The sequence below is a fragment of the Podarcis melisellensis genome (assembly GCF_964234715.1).
Source record: "Podarcis melisellensis genome assembly, chromosome: W".
NCBI classification, from domain to species: domain Eukaryota; kingdom Metazoa; phylum Chordata; class Lepidosauria; order Squamata; family Lacertidae; genus Podarcis; species Podarcis melisellensis.
In genome coordinates, this window is record NC_138535.1 from 12,325,356 (window position 1) to 12,340,224 (window position 14,869).

General features: G+C 44.2%; 1 protein-coding gene across 1 annotated transcript in view; it reads right to left on the reverse strand.

Moving 5' to 3' along the window:
* LOC309361218 (uncharacterized protein) overlaps positions 1 to 11,001 on the reverse strand; it is a gene marked incomplete at its 3' end in the record, with an annotated part of 424,120 nt that extends 413,119 nt beyond the window's left edge. The window contains exon 1 of the mRNA XM_081896149.1: positions 10,826 to 11,001. The remainder of the gene's footprint in view (positions 1 to 10,825) is intronic.
* Between the last annotated feature and the right edge of the window lie 3,868 nt (positions 11,002 to 14,869).

The window sequence follows — 14,869 nt, forward strand, 5'->3', positions numbered from 1 at the left end:
TCCCCACCTTCTCACTATATAGAAGGGTCTAGAAACTTCTGTTTCAGTGTATCTGAAGAAGTGTGCATGCACACGAAAGCTCATACCAAGAACTGACTTAGTTGGTCTTTAAGGTGCTACTGGAAGGAATTTTTTTTGTTTTGACTATGGCAGACCAACACGGCTACCTATCTGTAACTGTAAATAATGTGGTTACGGAAGAATTCAAGATAGAAAAAGGGACACGACAGGGGTGCCCAATTTCCCCATTACTTTTTATATCGGTCCTGGAGGTCCTGCTGAACATGATTAGAAGGGACCGGTTGGTTAAAGGTATACAGGTCGGAGCCAAACAGTACAAATTGAGAGCATTTGCAGATAACTTAGTTTTGACGTTACAGGAGCCAGAACCTAGTACTAAAAGGGTTTTGGAACTAATTCAAGAGTTTGGTCAAGTGGCAGGATTCAAATTGAACAAGTTAAAAACTAAGGTTTTAGAGAAAAACTTAACATTGATTGAAAGAGAGAGGTTTCAGAATGAAACAGGTTTGACTGTGGTTAAGAAAGTGAAATACCTGGGGATTAATATGACAGCTAAAAATGGGAATTTATTTAAAGATAACTATGAAAAATATTGGACGGAAGTGAAAAAAGAGTTAGAAATTTGGTCAAATTTGAAGCTGGGTCGAATTGCAGCTATAAAGATTGAATGTATTGCCTAGAATGTTGTTTTTGTTTCAAACATTGCAAATTGTGGACAAGATGGACTGTTTCAAGAAGTGGCAGAAAGATATTTCTAGATTTGTCTGGCAGGGCAAGAAGCCCAGAATAAAATTTAAGATATTAACTGATGTAAAGGAAAGGGGTGGATTTGCCCTGCCAGACTTTAAACTTTACTATGAATCAGCAGCATTCTGCTGGTTGAAAGACTGGCTGCTTCTTGAGAATACAGACATTTTGGATTTAGAAGGTTTTAACAACGTTTTTGGGTGGCATACATATTTGTGGTACGACAAGGTTAAAGCACATAAAGCATTCAAAAACCATATTGTCAGGAAAGCATTGTTCAATGTTTGGATAAGATATAAGGATTTATTGGAAAATAAAACCCCAAGGTGGTTGTCACCAATGGAAGCAAAAGCTCAGAAAAAGCTCAATATGGAGGCCAAATGGCCGAAATATTGGGAAATTTTGGAACAAGAAGGAGATAGACTGAAACTGCAGAGTTTTGAGAAATTAAAAAACAAAGTGCGAGATTGGCTTCATTATTACCAGATAATGGAGGCATATAATTTGGACAAGAAAATTGGCTTTCAGGTGGAAAAATCAAAATTAGAGACAGAACTGTTAGAACCCAAAACTAAGATTTTGTCAAAGATGTATAACTTGCTGTTAAAATGGAATACTCAGGATGAAACGGTGAAATCTGCTATGATTAAATGGGCACAAGATGTTGGACATAACATTATGTTTGCTGACTGGGAACAGTTGTGGACCACAGGTATGAAATTTACGGCATGTAATGCCTTAAGAGAGAATATTATGAAAATGATTTACAGGTGGTACATGACCCCAGTCAAGCTAGCAAAAATCTATCATTTGCCCGATAATAAATGTTGGAAATGTAAAGAAACTGAGGGTACATTCTTTCACCTTTGGTGGACGTGCCCAAGGATTAAGGCTTTCTGGGAAATGATCTATAATGAAATGAAAAAGGTATTTAAATATACCTTCTTGAAGAAACCAGAGGCCTTTCTCCTGGGCATGGTCGGCCAATTGGTGCCAAAGTAGGACAGAACTTTTTTTATGTACGCTACAACAGCAGCAAGAATACTCATCGCAAAGCATTGGAAGACAGAAGATCTACCCACTCTGGAAGAATGGCAGATGAAGGTGATAGACTATATGGGACTGGCAGAAATGACCGGCAGAATCCGAGACCAGGGAAAAGAGTCGGCGGAAGAAGATTGGAAGAAATTCAAAGATTATCTTCAGAAATATTGCAAAATTAAGGAATGCTAGAACGATGTTGGATAGAAGTTAAGTGGTTTCCAGCTGTAATGTTTTAAGAGATATGAAAAATAAGATTTTGAAATAAGCAAAATTAATGGCGAGAACTAATAATTTGCTGAGTTAATAATTTGAACTGGAATATAAGGAAGGGAGGTATGAGGAGGTCTGGAAAATTAGTTAAAAGAAAATAAGTAAATGGAAATTTTATGTGTTTTTATTTTTTCTGTTTTTGTACTTTATGTATTTTTGTTTTTTTTCTTTTTGTTTTACAATGTATTTTTTTCTGGAAGAGTTTAATAAATATTTATTTAAAAAAAATAGAATTATGTCGCGCAGTTTTGGATTCAATAATGCAAAGACCGGATCTATATAAGGAGCAGTATTATTATATCAATAAATGGATTACAATATGTTTAAAAAATCCGGACTGGCTCAGAATGAAAAAAGGAAGTGGTGGCAGCTGTGAGATTTTCGTTGTAAGGCAGGGGGCCAGGAAAACCACAAATTCTTCTGCAACTGACAGGAAAATTTATGTTGCTCCTCCAGAGGAAGAGGGAATTCTCCCCCCTCCATATAACTATAGCAACAGAAATCAAGCGATACTGCCGCCTTCAGAGCAAGTATTGGCACCTCAAAACATATCGGCAGGACAAACCCAACAGATCCCTATGCCCAGCCGATCTCAGCCAGCTATAAATAACTCTCTGCAAGCCACAAATAGTACCTTACAGGCTGCCCCACCTTCTCAAGCATCGCTGGATGTGCCTAGCCTTCCAGATTTGCCTTGCCAGCCAAAACAAACTGCAGCTTTTGATCAAAGCACGCTACCCTACCCTCCCGAGGGAAAATTCAACCAGGACGTCAGCCTGGCAGACACAGACAGAGGGAGCGGAAGGAGGAACCAGTCTAGTCAAGTTTATTAAATTTGTGAGGTCCATGCCTTTACACAAAATACCATAAAACATTATTAAAAGATAAACAATAAAATTATAAAAATAAGCTAAAATTCAAGCCTTGCTGTCCAAGCAAGGAAACTACCCAAAAAACCCCCACCATTCAAGAAAGAAGATACAGCAACAGGTTAGGAGAGCAATGGGAGGGACCTCCCCTTTTCATCCAGGAACCATACTCTAGTTTTCATAGCCTTCACCACAAAGACCGCTACCACGTGAGAAATCCGTGGATCAGCGTCCACCAGTAAAAACTTTACTTGGTCCTCAGAGTTGACCATTGATTTGGGAATGGTTTGTAACATCGCATCCCTGAAGGCCGAATAGATGGGACAATACAACATGTAATGTGTGAGATCCTCTTTGGTTCTCATATGACAAGGACATATACGCTGCTCTACTGGGATTCTTGCATATCTGCCTGACAGATAGGCCGTAGGAATGGTTTGAAAATGGGCCATGGTGAAAGCTCTCCGAAGGGTGGGATTGGTGATATTCGCCAAGTAATTGGCGCAGGTTTTGACTGTTTTCAGTCGGGGAAACCAGTGGGAGGACCCTGGGTTCTGTATTTTTGTGATATCTAACAGAGCGTCTCTCTCCAGGATCCATTCCCGAACTTTGTCCGGGCTCCACAGTTTGAGAATATTAAATTCCGGAAGGGTGTATCTAACCAGGATCTCAGATAGGTTTTGACGCCAAGTGGTGTTATTTTGAAGAGATACAAAGGCTTGTTTGGCCAATAAGATGTTTGAAGTGTTTGCAAGGTTGATGTAGAATCGTAGGAATCTTAAGTGGGCCCTGGCAGACACAGAGGGTAATCCAACCTCCACCCTCAAGAAAGCTGCTGGGGTTCCCTGGAGAAGGCCTAGAATCCTCTTGAGATAATAATTTTGCAAAATTTCAAGCCGTTCCAACAGCCTCTGGTTCCACCCCCAGAGTTCTATCCCATATAACATATAACATCTGGGGAATAGCTTTCCCAACAAAAGCTCTTAATGCCGGGATCACCAATTGACCTCCCCGGGTATGGAAGAAACTAAGCCGGACACCAATTGTTCTTCGTGTTAGGATGGTTACAGCCTTAAAGTGGGCTAACCAACTAGATGTAGCCTGAAATGTAACACCCAGATATTTAAAAAAAGGGCACTGTTCAATCACATGTTCGTCTAAAGACCATCTAAAGGTGTGGCGAGCTCTACTGAACACCACAATTTTTGTTTTGTCATAGTTTATCTTTAGTGAGTTATGGGAACAGTAGGCTGCGATCCCCTCCAGCATGCTGCGTAAGCCTCTTCGGGTGAGTGCCATTAAAGCCATGTCATCGGCATAAAGCAATATATTCAGACGTTTACCTTCAAGGGCTGGAGCCGATGACTTGTACTTTGCCATGTACTGCACAATGTCGTTTATATAGAAGTTAAAAAGAAATGGGGCTAGCAGGCATCCCTGTTTGACCCCTTTCCCCAATGGCAGTGGGTCCGTAAGAATTCCCGATGGGCCAGTTCTGATTTTGACTGTAGTATCTGTGTGTAACTCTCTGAGGATTTTTAAAAGCCGTCTATCAATGTCCGTTTCATATAATTTTTTCCATAGTCTATCTCTACAGATTGAGTCAAAGGCAGATGTCAAGTCAACGAAGGCCACAAAGAGTCTGCTCTTATACGCTTTTGCATATTTAGCTACCAGGGTCTGTAGTACCATACAGTGACCTATCGTATTGTGGCCCTTTCTAAATCCTGCCTGTTCCTGGTTGAACAGGTTAGAATGGTCCGCCCAGTCTACCAACTTGTTTAATAAGTACCGGGTATAAAGTTTGTATGCGATGTCCAGAAGGCTTACAGGGCGGTAGTTTGCTGGATCTTGAATATCTCCCTTCTTGCAGATAGGGGCTACCACACTTAGTTTCCAGTTTGCTGGAATTTTACATGTGTTGTTTATTGCCGTAAAAAGTTTGGCCAAAAAGATGGCCCACCATTGGGCATTTGATTTAAATACCTCAGGGGGGATCATATCCTCACCAGGAGCTTTGCCATTTTTTAATGTTTTAATTAGCTGTAGGCACTCTAATTCCGTAACAGGATCCCAACTAGCTAGATGGTCATTCTTCAATGGGAGGGACGGACTCGAATTAGCAATATTTGAGGGTGTGTATAACTGGGATAAGTGTTGAAACCACACATCGGATGGAATACTGTTGTTTACAATTTTTCCTTTGGATGAGACGGAAGGAGGAACCAGCACATTTCAAATGTCTGGAGCATGGGGAGAACAAATTAATTCATTGAAAACCCCAGAAAGCCGTGACAGTTCAAAATTATGGGAATTGATGGATGCTATTACAGATTCTGGACAGAAATTGGTCCTAAAAATGAGAGAAACTGAATTGCCTAGCACATCTCAAAGCCCGGCCTCGCCTAGTTTTCCTAAGGGAGGTTATTATTTATGAAATAACAAGGGGGCACCAGCGCCGATGCTTCCCCTGAGGGCAATCCTAGGGCCCCAAGACCCACGTCCTATGGATGGCCAGGGCAGACCAACTGGACCCTGGCCTGCAAGAACTGTCACACTCCAATACGTCCCTTTTACAACAACAGATTTATTGAATTGGAAAACACATACGGTACCCTTTTCAGAGAAACCTCAGGCCATGCTGGATTTAGTTGCTTCCATTATGGTAACCCATCTGCCTACATGGCAGTATTGCAGACATCTTTTAATGACTCTTTTCACCTCCGAGGAAAGGAGAAGAATAGATTCCACTGCAGACAACAATCTCAAAGCCCAGGTGCCAAATTCTGAAAATAATCCGGATGTTTGGGTTTGTGCCAGATATCCACTTTCAGATCCAGGGTGGGACCCTGATAGGGATAAGGACGCCTTGGACAATTATCGGCAGGAAGTTTTAAAAGCTATAAAGGGTGCTGCCAGGAAGCCTACAAATATCTCTAAAGTCTCTGAAGTTGTTCAACTTAGTGATGAATCTCCCTCCAATTTTTTGGAACGCTTAATGGAGGCATATAGGATTTATACCCCTTTTGATCCAGAAGCCCCAGAAAGTAAGCAATTGGTAAATGCGGCATTTGTGGTTCAGAGCGCTTCGGACATAAAGAAAAAATTACAAAAGTTAGATGCCTTTGAAACATTGCAAATGGAACAGCTCCTAGCAATCGCACAAAAGGTTTTCTTGAACAGGGAAAATGAGGTTAAGAAGGACAGAGTTCGGGAACTGAAGCAAAAGGCAGTGTTTTTGGCTGCAGCCATCAGCCAAGGCTCAGCATTTGATGCAGGTGCCCAAGGGAGAGGTTCAAATAGGGCACGTGGAAGAGGAAGAGGAAGGGGACTGCCATTAGGAAGAAATCAGTGTGCAATTTGCTGGAAGGAAGGTCATTGGAAACAGGAGTGCCCCGATGCAGGGGAAACAGAGGGAGAAGGTGGATTCAGGGAACAGAGGGAACGTGGACGTGGATGGGGATTGCAGCGTGGAAGGATGCACGCAGGAAGATGTTGGGATACTGCCAGGGAGACAAAGGCCACCACTGCCTCCACGTCGAACTCCGGACGTCCATCGATCTCCCGTAGATACAGTATCAGCGATTAGCGACACGAGCTCCAGAAATAGATTGCCACATTCCTGGGCTGATGCACTCAGGAGGGTATCATTTAGAATGTTTATTCAGCGTTGGTCAGAACAAAGAACAAACATGACTGCCTGCTAGCGTGTTCTGGCGCAGAGAGAGAAAACGAAAGCAATAGCAAACATAAACATCCTGTGAACAGGAAATACGCAAACTCTGTGACACACAAAAGCCTGCCCCCTTTTAAGATGGAACGGAAATATCCTAACATCCTCCCCCTTTCCGTGTAACCTGTAGTACCTGTGGTTCAACCCAATTGCAACCTCTGTACGTAAACCTTAAGTTGTTGTCTGTTAACAACCTTAGACAACAGATCAGCAGGGATTTCATTTCCTGGCATGTAGGACACCTGAATCAGTCCTTTCTGAATACACTCTCTTGCACGATGTAGCTTAATCTGCAAGTACTTGGTTCTTTGCTTGCAACTCTCTGAGTTCAGCAAAGCCAAACAGGATCTATTGTCTTGATACACTTGTATAGGACATTTCACAGAAACTCCGATGTCCTTAAACAGTTGCATCAACCATTCACAATCCTTGAGTGAAAGTGACAGAGCATTGAGTTCTGCTTCACAGGAACTTAGGCTCACTGTCGTCTGCTTTTTGCACAACCAGTCAAACAGACAGTGGTTGTACATGTAGCATACTCCAGAAGTGCTTGTACCATCCGTGGTGTCACTTCCAAAACTAGCATCTGCAAAAATTTCAAGACCTCCAGTCTTCTGACTGGTGAACCTCAGCCTGTAGTGCATAGTCCCTTTCAAATAGCGGGCTATGCGCTTCAGAGCTTTCCAATCCTAAACAGTAGGATTGTTAGCATGTCTGCTAAGCAGGTTAGTGCTTACAGCTATGTCAGGTCTTGAGCATCTAGCAATGAAATTCAACTTGCCTAGAATGCATCTGTACAGCGTAGTGTCAGAAAACGCTTCAGCAGTACTATCTACCTGGTAACCTGTCACCATCGGTGTGTCTGCTGGATTTGCATCAACCAAATTCAACCTGGTTAATACATCAGCAATTTTCTGTGTTTGGTGTACCAGAAAATTACCTGCTTGGTCCCTCTCCACCTGCAGAGAAAGATAGTTGGATACCTCACCAAGATCCTTCATGTCAAAGTGCTCCTTCAGTTGAGCTAGGGTGCTTTGGTAAAAAGCCTGATTCTTCCAAAACATCAGAAGATCATCAACAAAACATAAACAATACAGTTTGTTTTGCCCCTCCTCCTTGACAAACACACATGAATCAGCTTTGCCCTGGTGAAAACCTAGAGAAAGCAATGTCTCAGTGAGTTTTGTGTTCCAACACCTGGCACTCTGCTTGAGACCATATAAGGATTTCCGCAGTTTACAGACCATTCCCTTCTGTATCTGCATTCCATCAGGTGGAAGCATGTACAGCTCCTCCCCCAAAATCCCATACAAAAAAGCTGTATTAATGTCATGATGGGAAACATGCAGTTTCTCCTCTGCAGCTATCTTGAGCATCAGCCGAATGCTCTCATATTTGACGGTGGGCGAGTAGGTCTCGTGGTAATCCTGTCCTGGTACCTGTGAAAAACCTCTGGCAACCAATCTGGCTTTGTGTCTGACAACCTTGCCAATCTGGTCTGTCTTGGCCTTGAAGACCCATTTGCTGCCAACCAGTCTCAGTCCTGGGACTACCGGTACCAATTCCCAAGTTTGGCTCCTATTCAAGGAATCAACTTCAGCCTTCATGGCATTAAGCCAAGGCTCAGCATCTTTAGAGGTTAACTCCTGAACCTCTTTGAAGCTTGAAGGTTCCCACACCTTCTCTGAGCTACTAAGAACAGCAGTTGCTGTCTTAGCAAACTCATCAGCAAATCTCTTTGGAGGTCTGCCTTTGGTCGCCCTTTCAGACCTGCGAACCAGACGTAAGTCTTCTGGACTCATCTCCTCCTTCTTAGGAGAAAAGTGACCAATGGTGAACAGTGGTTCTTCCAGTTCATTGTCAGACGCATCAGATGGTCTGACTGAGGCCTTTGCGATCTTGTAGTCTGCTGTGTCATCACTGTCGCTGACACCAGCAGCAGCGCCGCCAACTGAACTGGAATCCGAACTCTGATCATCATCATCATCCTCAGCTTTCTCAACATCATTTGCTTTTATCACATCACCTTCATCCTCCTCTGGGTAACTCTGGAAAATTCCCACATTTTCCCCCCACTTAGGATTGTACTCAACACTCTTGGTGAACTTAATGGACTTAGAGTTAGTCATCCATACCCTGTATGCACCTTTTTCGTACCCCATGAACAAACCATGTGCCCCACGCTTCCCAAGCTTGTTGCTTTGTGGGGTGTGTACCCACATGTCAGAACCAAAGATTCTCATGTGCTTGACGTTCGGTTTTTTACCAAACATCTTCTCGTACGGAGTACAACCTATAGGTGATGACAGTCTCCGATTATAGGAATAAGTGAACGTCGACAGAGCTTCCCCCCAAAACTTCTCAGGGAGGTTGGCATCATGCAACAAGGTTTTTAGGCCTTGAAGCAAAGTTTGGTTTGCTCGCTCCGCAAGTCCATTCATCCATGGCGATCTAGGCGTTGACAAATCATGCTGGATTCCCTTCTCAGTCAGGAAAGCTTCAAACTGCTGAGAAGTGAACTCCCCGCCCCGATCAGTAAAGAGACAGCCGATACGTTTACCATGAACATTCTCCAACCAAGCACAGAATGCCTTGAACCTAGGAAACGCTAGCGATTTCTGCTCAAGCATAAACACATGAATGTACCTAGAAAATGAATCAATTAGAACCATGAAGTACCTTGCTCCTCCCAAAGAGGGCGCAAGTGGACCAACCAGGTCTGCATGCACAAGCTGGTAGGGTTTGGAAGCCTGCCTGCTAGACTCCTTGCCTTTTGGAGCAACCTTCACCTTGTTCTCTGCACAAGATACACATTTCATGAGATACTTACAAGGTTTGATGTTCAAACCTTCAACCAACTCAGGCATCTTGGCTAGCGCTTGCCAAGACATGTGACAAAATCTTCGATGTACTTCATGAATGCATCCTGCATGAAGAACCTTGTTAGTTTGTGCAACACAACAAGAATCAACATTAGACACAACAGCATTGTCATCATAAGTTATACAGAATAAACCATCTATAAACTTTGCATGCAAAATGTCCTCTTTGCCTTTCCTGATGACACAGACGCTCCTCTTGAAGGAAATCTCAAAACCACGCCCAGTCAGCTGTGGGACACTGAGCAAATTGTCCACTGCTCCTGGAACATAAAGTACATTACTGATGGTTGTATGCAAACTTGCAAGTTTAACAGTCCCTTCTCCTGCAATTTGCAACGTCCTTCCATCAGCCAGGTGGATCTCTCCATCTTGAGGTGTGAAGGAGATAAACAGGTGCTTATCCTTTGATAAATGGCGGCTCGCACCAGAGTCCACAACAAACCTGGCCTTGGCCTTTGGAGCAGTTTTTCTGGCAAGCAAAACCTTGTTTTCCACCGGTGTGGGCTTTTGCAGCTTGCCCCCCTGCTCCTGGCCATCAGACTTGCCTTTAGCCTTTGGTGAAGCAGTGTCAGCAAACATAGCCTTGTTTTCCACTGGCGTGGGCTCTTCACCCTCCCTCTGCTTCGGGCCATCTGCAGGCATCTTGCTCTGTTTACCTCTGGCCTTCCGGCCTCTGCAAAGGCGATGACCTTGGTTCCCACGAGAAACAGAGCTCTCAGGTGCCGACTCCTTGGCTCCCCCTGGAGACTGGAATGCTGCCTGGGATGACATCACAGTCAGCTCCCCCTGCAGCTTGCAACCGGTGCCCTCAGCATCCCTGCATTCATTCGCATTCTGGGAAACAGCCAGGACCTCCGATGCATTCACACTCTGGGCATTCAGACTCTGAGCTGGGATGACTGGCAGATGAGCTTTCTTCAAAGCATTCCACATTTTACCTGCAGTCGTATTTCCAGCTAGCGTTTTTATTTCCTCCAGAGAGACGGACAAGACGATTAGGTCTATGGCCCTTAAACTCTGGGCCCTCCATTTCTCTGTCAGAGGAACTGGAGGGCTTTCAGACACAGTATGCCACACTCCATACTGACGCAGCAAACTCTCACACCATTTTGCCCAGGTCTGATAATTTGTCCCATTTAACTTTGGGCATTCAGCAGCTTCAGAGGCTTGGAAAAACTCCATTTCAGGTCTTTTCTTGAGCCGGAGTCTCTTCCTTTGCCTCAAAGACTCCTTATTTTGGCTCCCATTAATCACGAAGCCTCTGGCTCGGCTCCCAGGCCAATTAAGCCCTGCCGGACATCAAAGACTCTTTGCCGCGGCCCAACAGAAAAGCCTCCTCTTTCGCTTTTCCACATACCTCAGCAGTCTGTCCCAGTCTTACTCTCCTGTAAGTGCCGTGAATCTGGGCCCGAAACCTGTTGTTGGGATTCTGCCAGGGAGACAAAGGCCACCACTGCCTCCACGTCGAACTCCGGACGTCCATCGATCTCCCGTAGATACAGTATCAGCGATTAGCGACACGAGCTCCAGAAATAGATTGCCACATTCCTGGGCTGATGCATACTTTATCAGCAGAATTCACACACAGCAAAAGTTGCACTCAGGAGGGTATCATTTAGAATGTTTATTCAGCGTTGGTCAGAACAAAGAACAAACATGACTGCCTGCTAGCGTGTTCTGGCGCAGAGAGAGAAAACGAAAGCAATAGCAAACATAAACATCCTGTGAACAGGAAATACGCAGACTCTGTGACACACAAAAGCCTGCTCCCTTTTAAGGTGGAACGGAAATATCCTAACAGAAGATATGTGAGGAACAGAGGAAGTAGCAGAGATTTTGTTGGATTAGCGCAATTGGAGGAATACGAGAATGAGAATGCATAGGACAGACTGGGCTCAACTCTTTCTTTAGGCTCCCAAGAGCCCATGGTCTCGGTCAAACTGGGGAGCCGCTTAGTAAATTTCATGATAGACACTGGAGCACAATTTGTGGTGCTCACAAAGCCGTTAAAAGCAAAAAGCAACCAAGCAGTAACAATTGTGGGGGCCACAGGCAACAGGGTCCTTAAACCGTTTTTGCAACCTCAAGAATGCCAGATTGGAGGGAAAACCCTTACACATCAATTTCTGTATGTGCCTGAATGCCCCATTCCCTTGCTGGGATGTGACTTTCTGTCAAAGGTTCAAGCCCAAATTGCTTTCACACCAAAAGGGGCAGAAATGAAATTACCCCAGGCTGCTACAGGGATTGTTACAGTAGAGGTCCCTAGAGAACAGGCCTGGAAAATGATGATGGCTTTATCAAATAAGGACTCCCAAAGGGAAATATCACAGATTCCTAAAAATCTGAGAGCCCCACCTGGAGTATGCGCAGAGGACAACCCACCAGGCATGGCAAAGAACATAGCACCATTCATAATAACCCTAAAGCCAGGGGCAAAGCCAATAGCAACTCGGCAGTACCCTATCCCAAGACAAGCAGCAGAGGGAATGCAGATGCACATAGACAAGTTTTTGCAATATGGACTCTTGGTAAAGTGCCAGTCCAGCTGGAATTCTCCACTTTTTCCAGTACGTAAGCCTAATTCTGATCAGTTTCGCCCAGTCCAAGATCTGAAAAGGATTAATAATTTAATCCAGACTCTGCATCCCTGTTTGCCCAATCCTTATAATCTCCTAGGATTATAAGGACTTAAAAGATGCATTTTTCTGTTGCCGCGTTGCATCTCAGAGCCAGCCAATATTTGCATTTCAATGGGAGGATCCTTACAAGGGGACAAAAACCCAGTTAACGTGGACCAGATTACCTCAGGGATTCAAGAATTCGCCAACACTTTTTGGAACAGCCCTAGCCCAGGATTTGTCTAAATTCCCATCAGTACCTGGGAAAACGATTCTTTTTCAATTCCTGGATGATTTATTACTTGGATGTGATAGCTATGAGACTTGTAAGAAGGCCACAGATGATTTGCTTTATCTCCTTTGGGAGGCAGGATACAAGGTGTCTCGGAAAAAGGCTCAAATTTGCCAAGAGACAGTGAAATATTTGGGTTTTCAGATTTCTCACCAGCAGAGGGCGTTGGGATCCGAAAGGAAGGAAGCCATATGTATCATTAAGGAACCCACAAGCCGCAGGCAATTGCGAGGTTTTTTGGGGGCAGCAAGCTTTTGCCGTATTTGGATCCCTGATTTTAGCACCCTAGCAAAGCCTCTTTATGAAAGCACAAAAGGCAGAGAGAATGCTCATTTCGAATGGCATGCAGAGCAAAGGAAAGCTTTCAATACGTTAAAGTCTAAACTGATGCAGGCACCAGCCTTAGCCTTGCCAAATCCAGATAAAGCCTTCCATCTTTACGTTCATGAGAGGTCTGGGGTTGCAGCAGGGGTCTTGACTCAAGTATTGGGAAGTTGGAAAAGACCTGTAGCTTATTTGTCAGAACAGCTGGATGCAGTGGCAAAAGGATGGCCACCTTGTATGAGATCAGTAGCTGCAACAGCCCTATTGGTCAAAAAGGCATTTAAATTCACCTTTGGACAGGAAATTTATGTGAATGTGCCTCATGCTGTTTTAACATTAATGGAATACAAGGGAAGTTATTGGCTTTCAAATGAGCGCATGGCAAATTACCAAGGGCTTTTATGTGGTAACCCACAAGTGCATTTGCAAGTTGTAAACACCCTGAACCCGGCTTCCTTGCTACCCCTTCCCGAGTCAGTGGACCATGAGCCTCATGATTGCATTCAAGTAATGGACGCAATTTACTCTAGCCGTCCATATTTGCAGGATGAGCCTTTAAAAGACCCAGATGTGGAATATTTCACAGATGGAAGCAGCTTCATAAAGGAAGGGCAAAGGAGGGCTGGATATTCTGTGGTTACTCAAACTGACGTCATTGAAGCATGGCCTCTGCCAATTTCATCCTCAGCGCAGAAAGCAGAACTTGTGGCTTTAACCAGAGCTCTTCAGCTAGCAGCTGGTTGTAGCGTAAACATCTACACAGACTCAAAGTTTGCTTTTTTAACTTTACATGCCCAGGGAGCCTTGTGGAGGGAAAGGGGGCTCATTGGGACAGAAGGAAAAGCGCTGAAATATGGCTTGGAATTAGAGGCTCTTTTGGAAGCTGTATGGGCTCCAAGGAAGGTTGCGGTCATACATTGCCGAGGCCACAGCAAGGAAACCACAAAATCAGCAAAGGGAAATCGATTTGCAGATTTAGCTGCAAAACGGGCTGCTCTATTACCACCGCCACCTGCCTCTATAACCGCTTCTCTTTTTCCTACAGCAATTGATGTAGAGCAAATAAAACCCATTTACACGGAGGCAGAAGCAAAATGGGCCCTACAAGAAGGGGGGTACAGAATGCCACCACAGGATGGATGGTTTATCCTATCAGACCAACGAGTATTTGTCCCAGAAGCCTTAGGCAGGGACATAGTAAAACAATATCATGAGTCCACTCACTATGGGGCCACAGCATTGCGGGAAAGCCTGAATAGACAATTTGACATAACTAGGATATCCCAGCTGGCCGAAGCAGTATCACGTGCATGTCTTCTGTGTGCAAAAAACAACCCCAAGCAAGGCCCAGTACCTCCACCAGGAATACAGCAAACAGGCTTAATGCCAATGGAGAATTTGATAGTGGATTTCACAGAAATGCCCAAGGCAAAAGGTTTTAAATCTCTTTTGGTCTTTACATGCTCTCTCACAGGCTGGCCTGAAATTTATCCCGCTAGAACTGAAAAAACCCAGGAAGTCGTAAAACGCCTCCTAACAGAAATCATTCCAAGGTTTTGTCTACCAAGATGTATAGGCAGTGACAATGGTCCAGCCTTCGTTGCATCAATAGTGGATGGTGTATGCAAAGCCTTACAAATACAATGGAAACTACATGCGGCCTATAGACCTCAAAGCTTCATGATGGATAAAGATTCAGCCGACTCCGTTTCCTCCATCCCAGCACACCCACCTAAAAACTGGCCAATATATCCAGGGTAGCATCTGGCCAGGGCCATGAAGCAGTAAATCCATGATGTTTGTGGTCATATCTGTGGTTATGTACAAGATATTTGAATAAAGGGTGAATTTGGGGTTCCCCAAAGTGAAAAGCGTGAGGATCCAAGAGGATCCGTGTTTCAAAACCACATTTTTGTACCACGGTACGGCCAGGAAGCCATGGATCAGAGTTTTTTGTGGTGCAAGCTGTGCCCCTGGACAGGATGTGTGATTTAACGGTGATTTAGAGGTGGCCCAATACAAAAATCATGAGGATCCATGAGGATCCGTGCTTCAAAACCACGTTT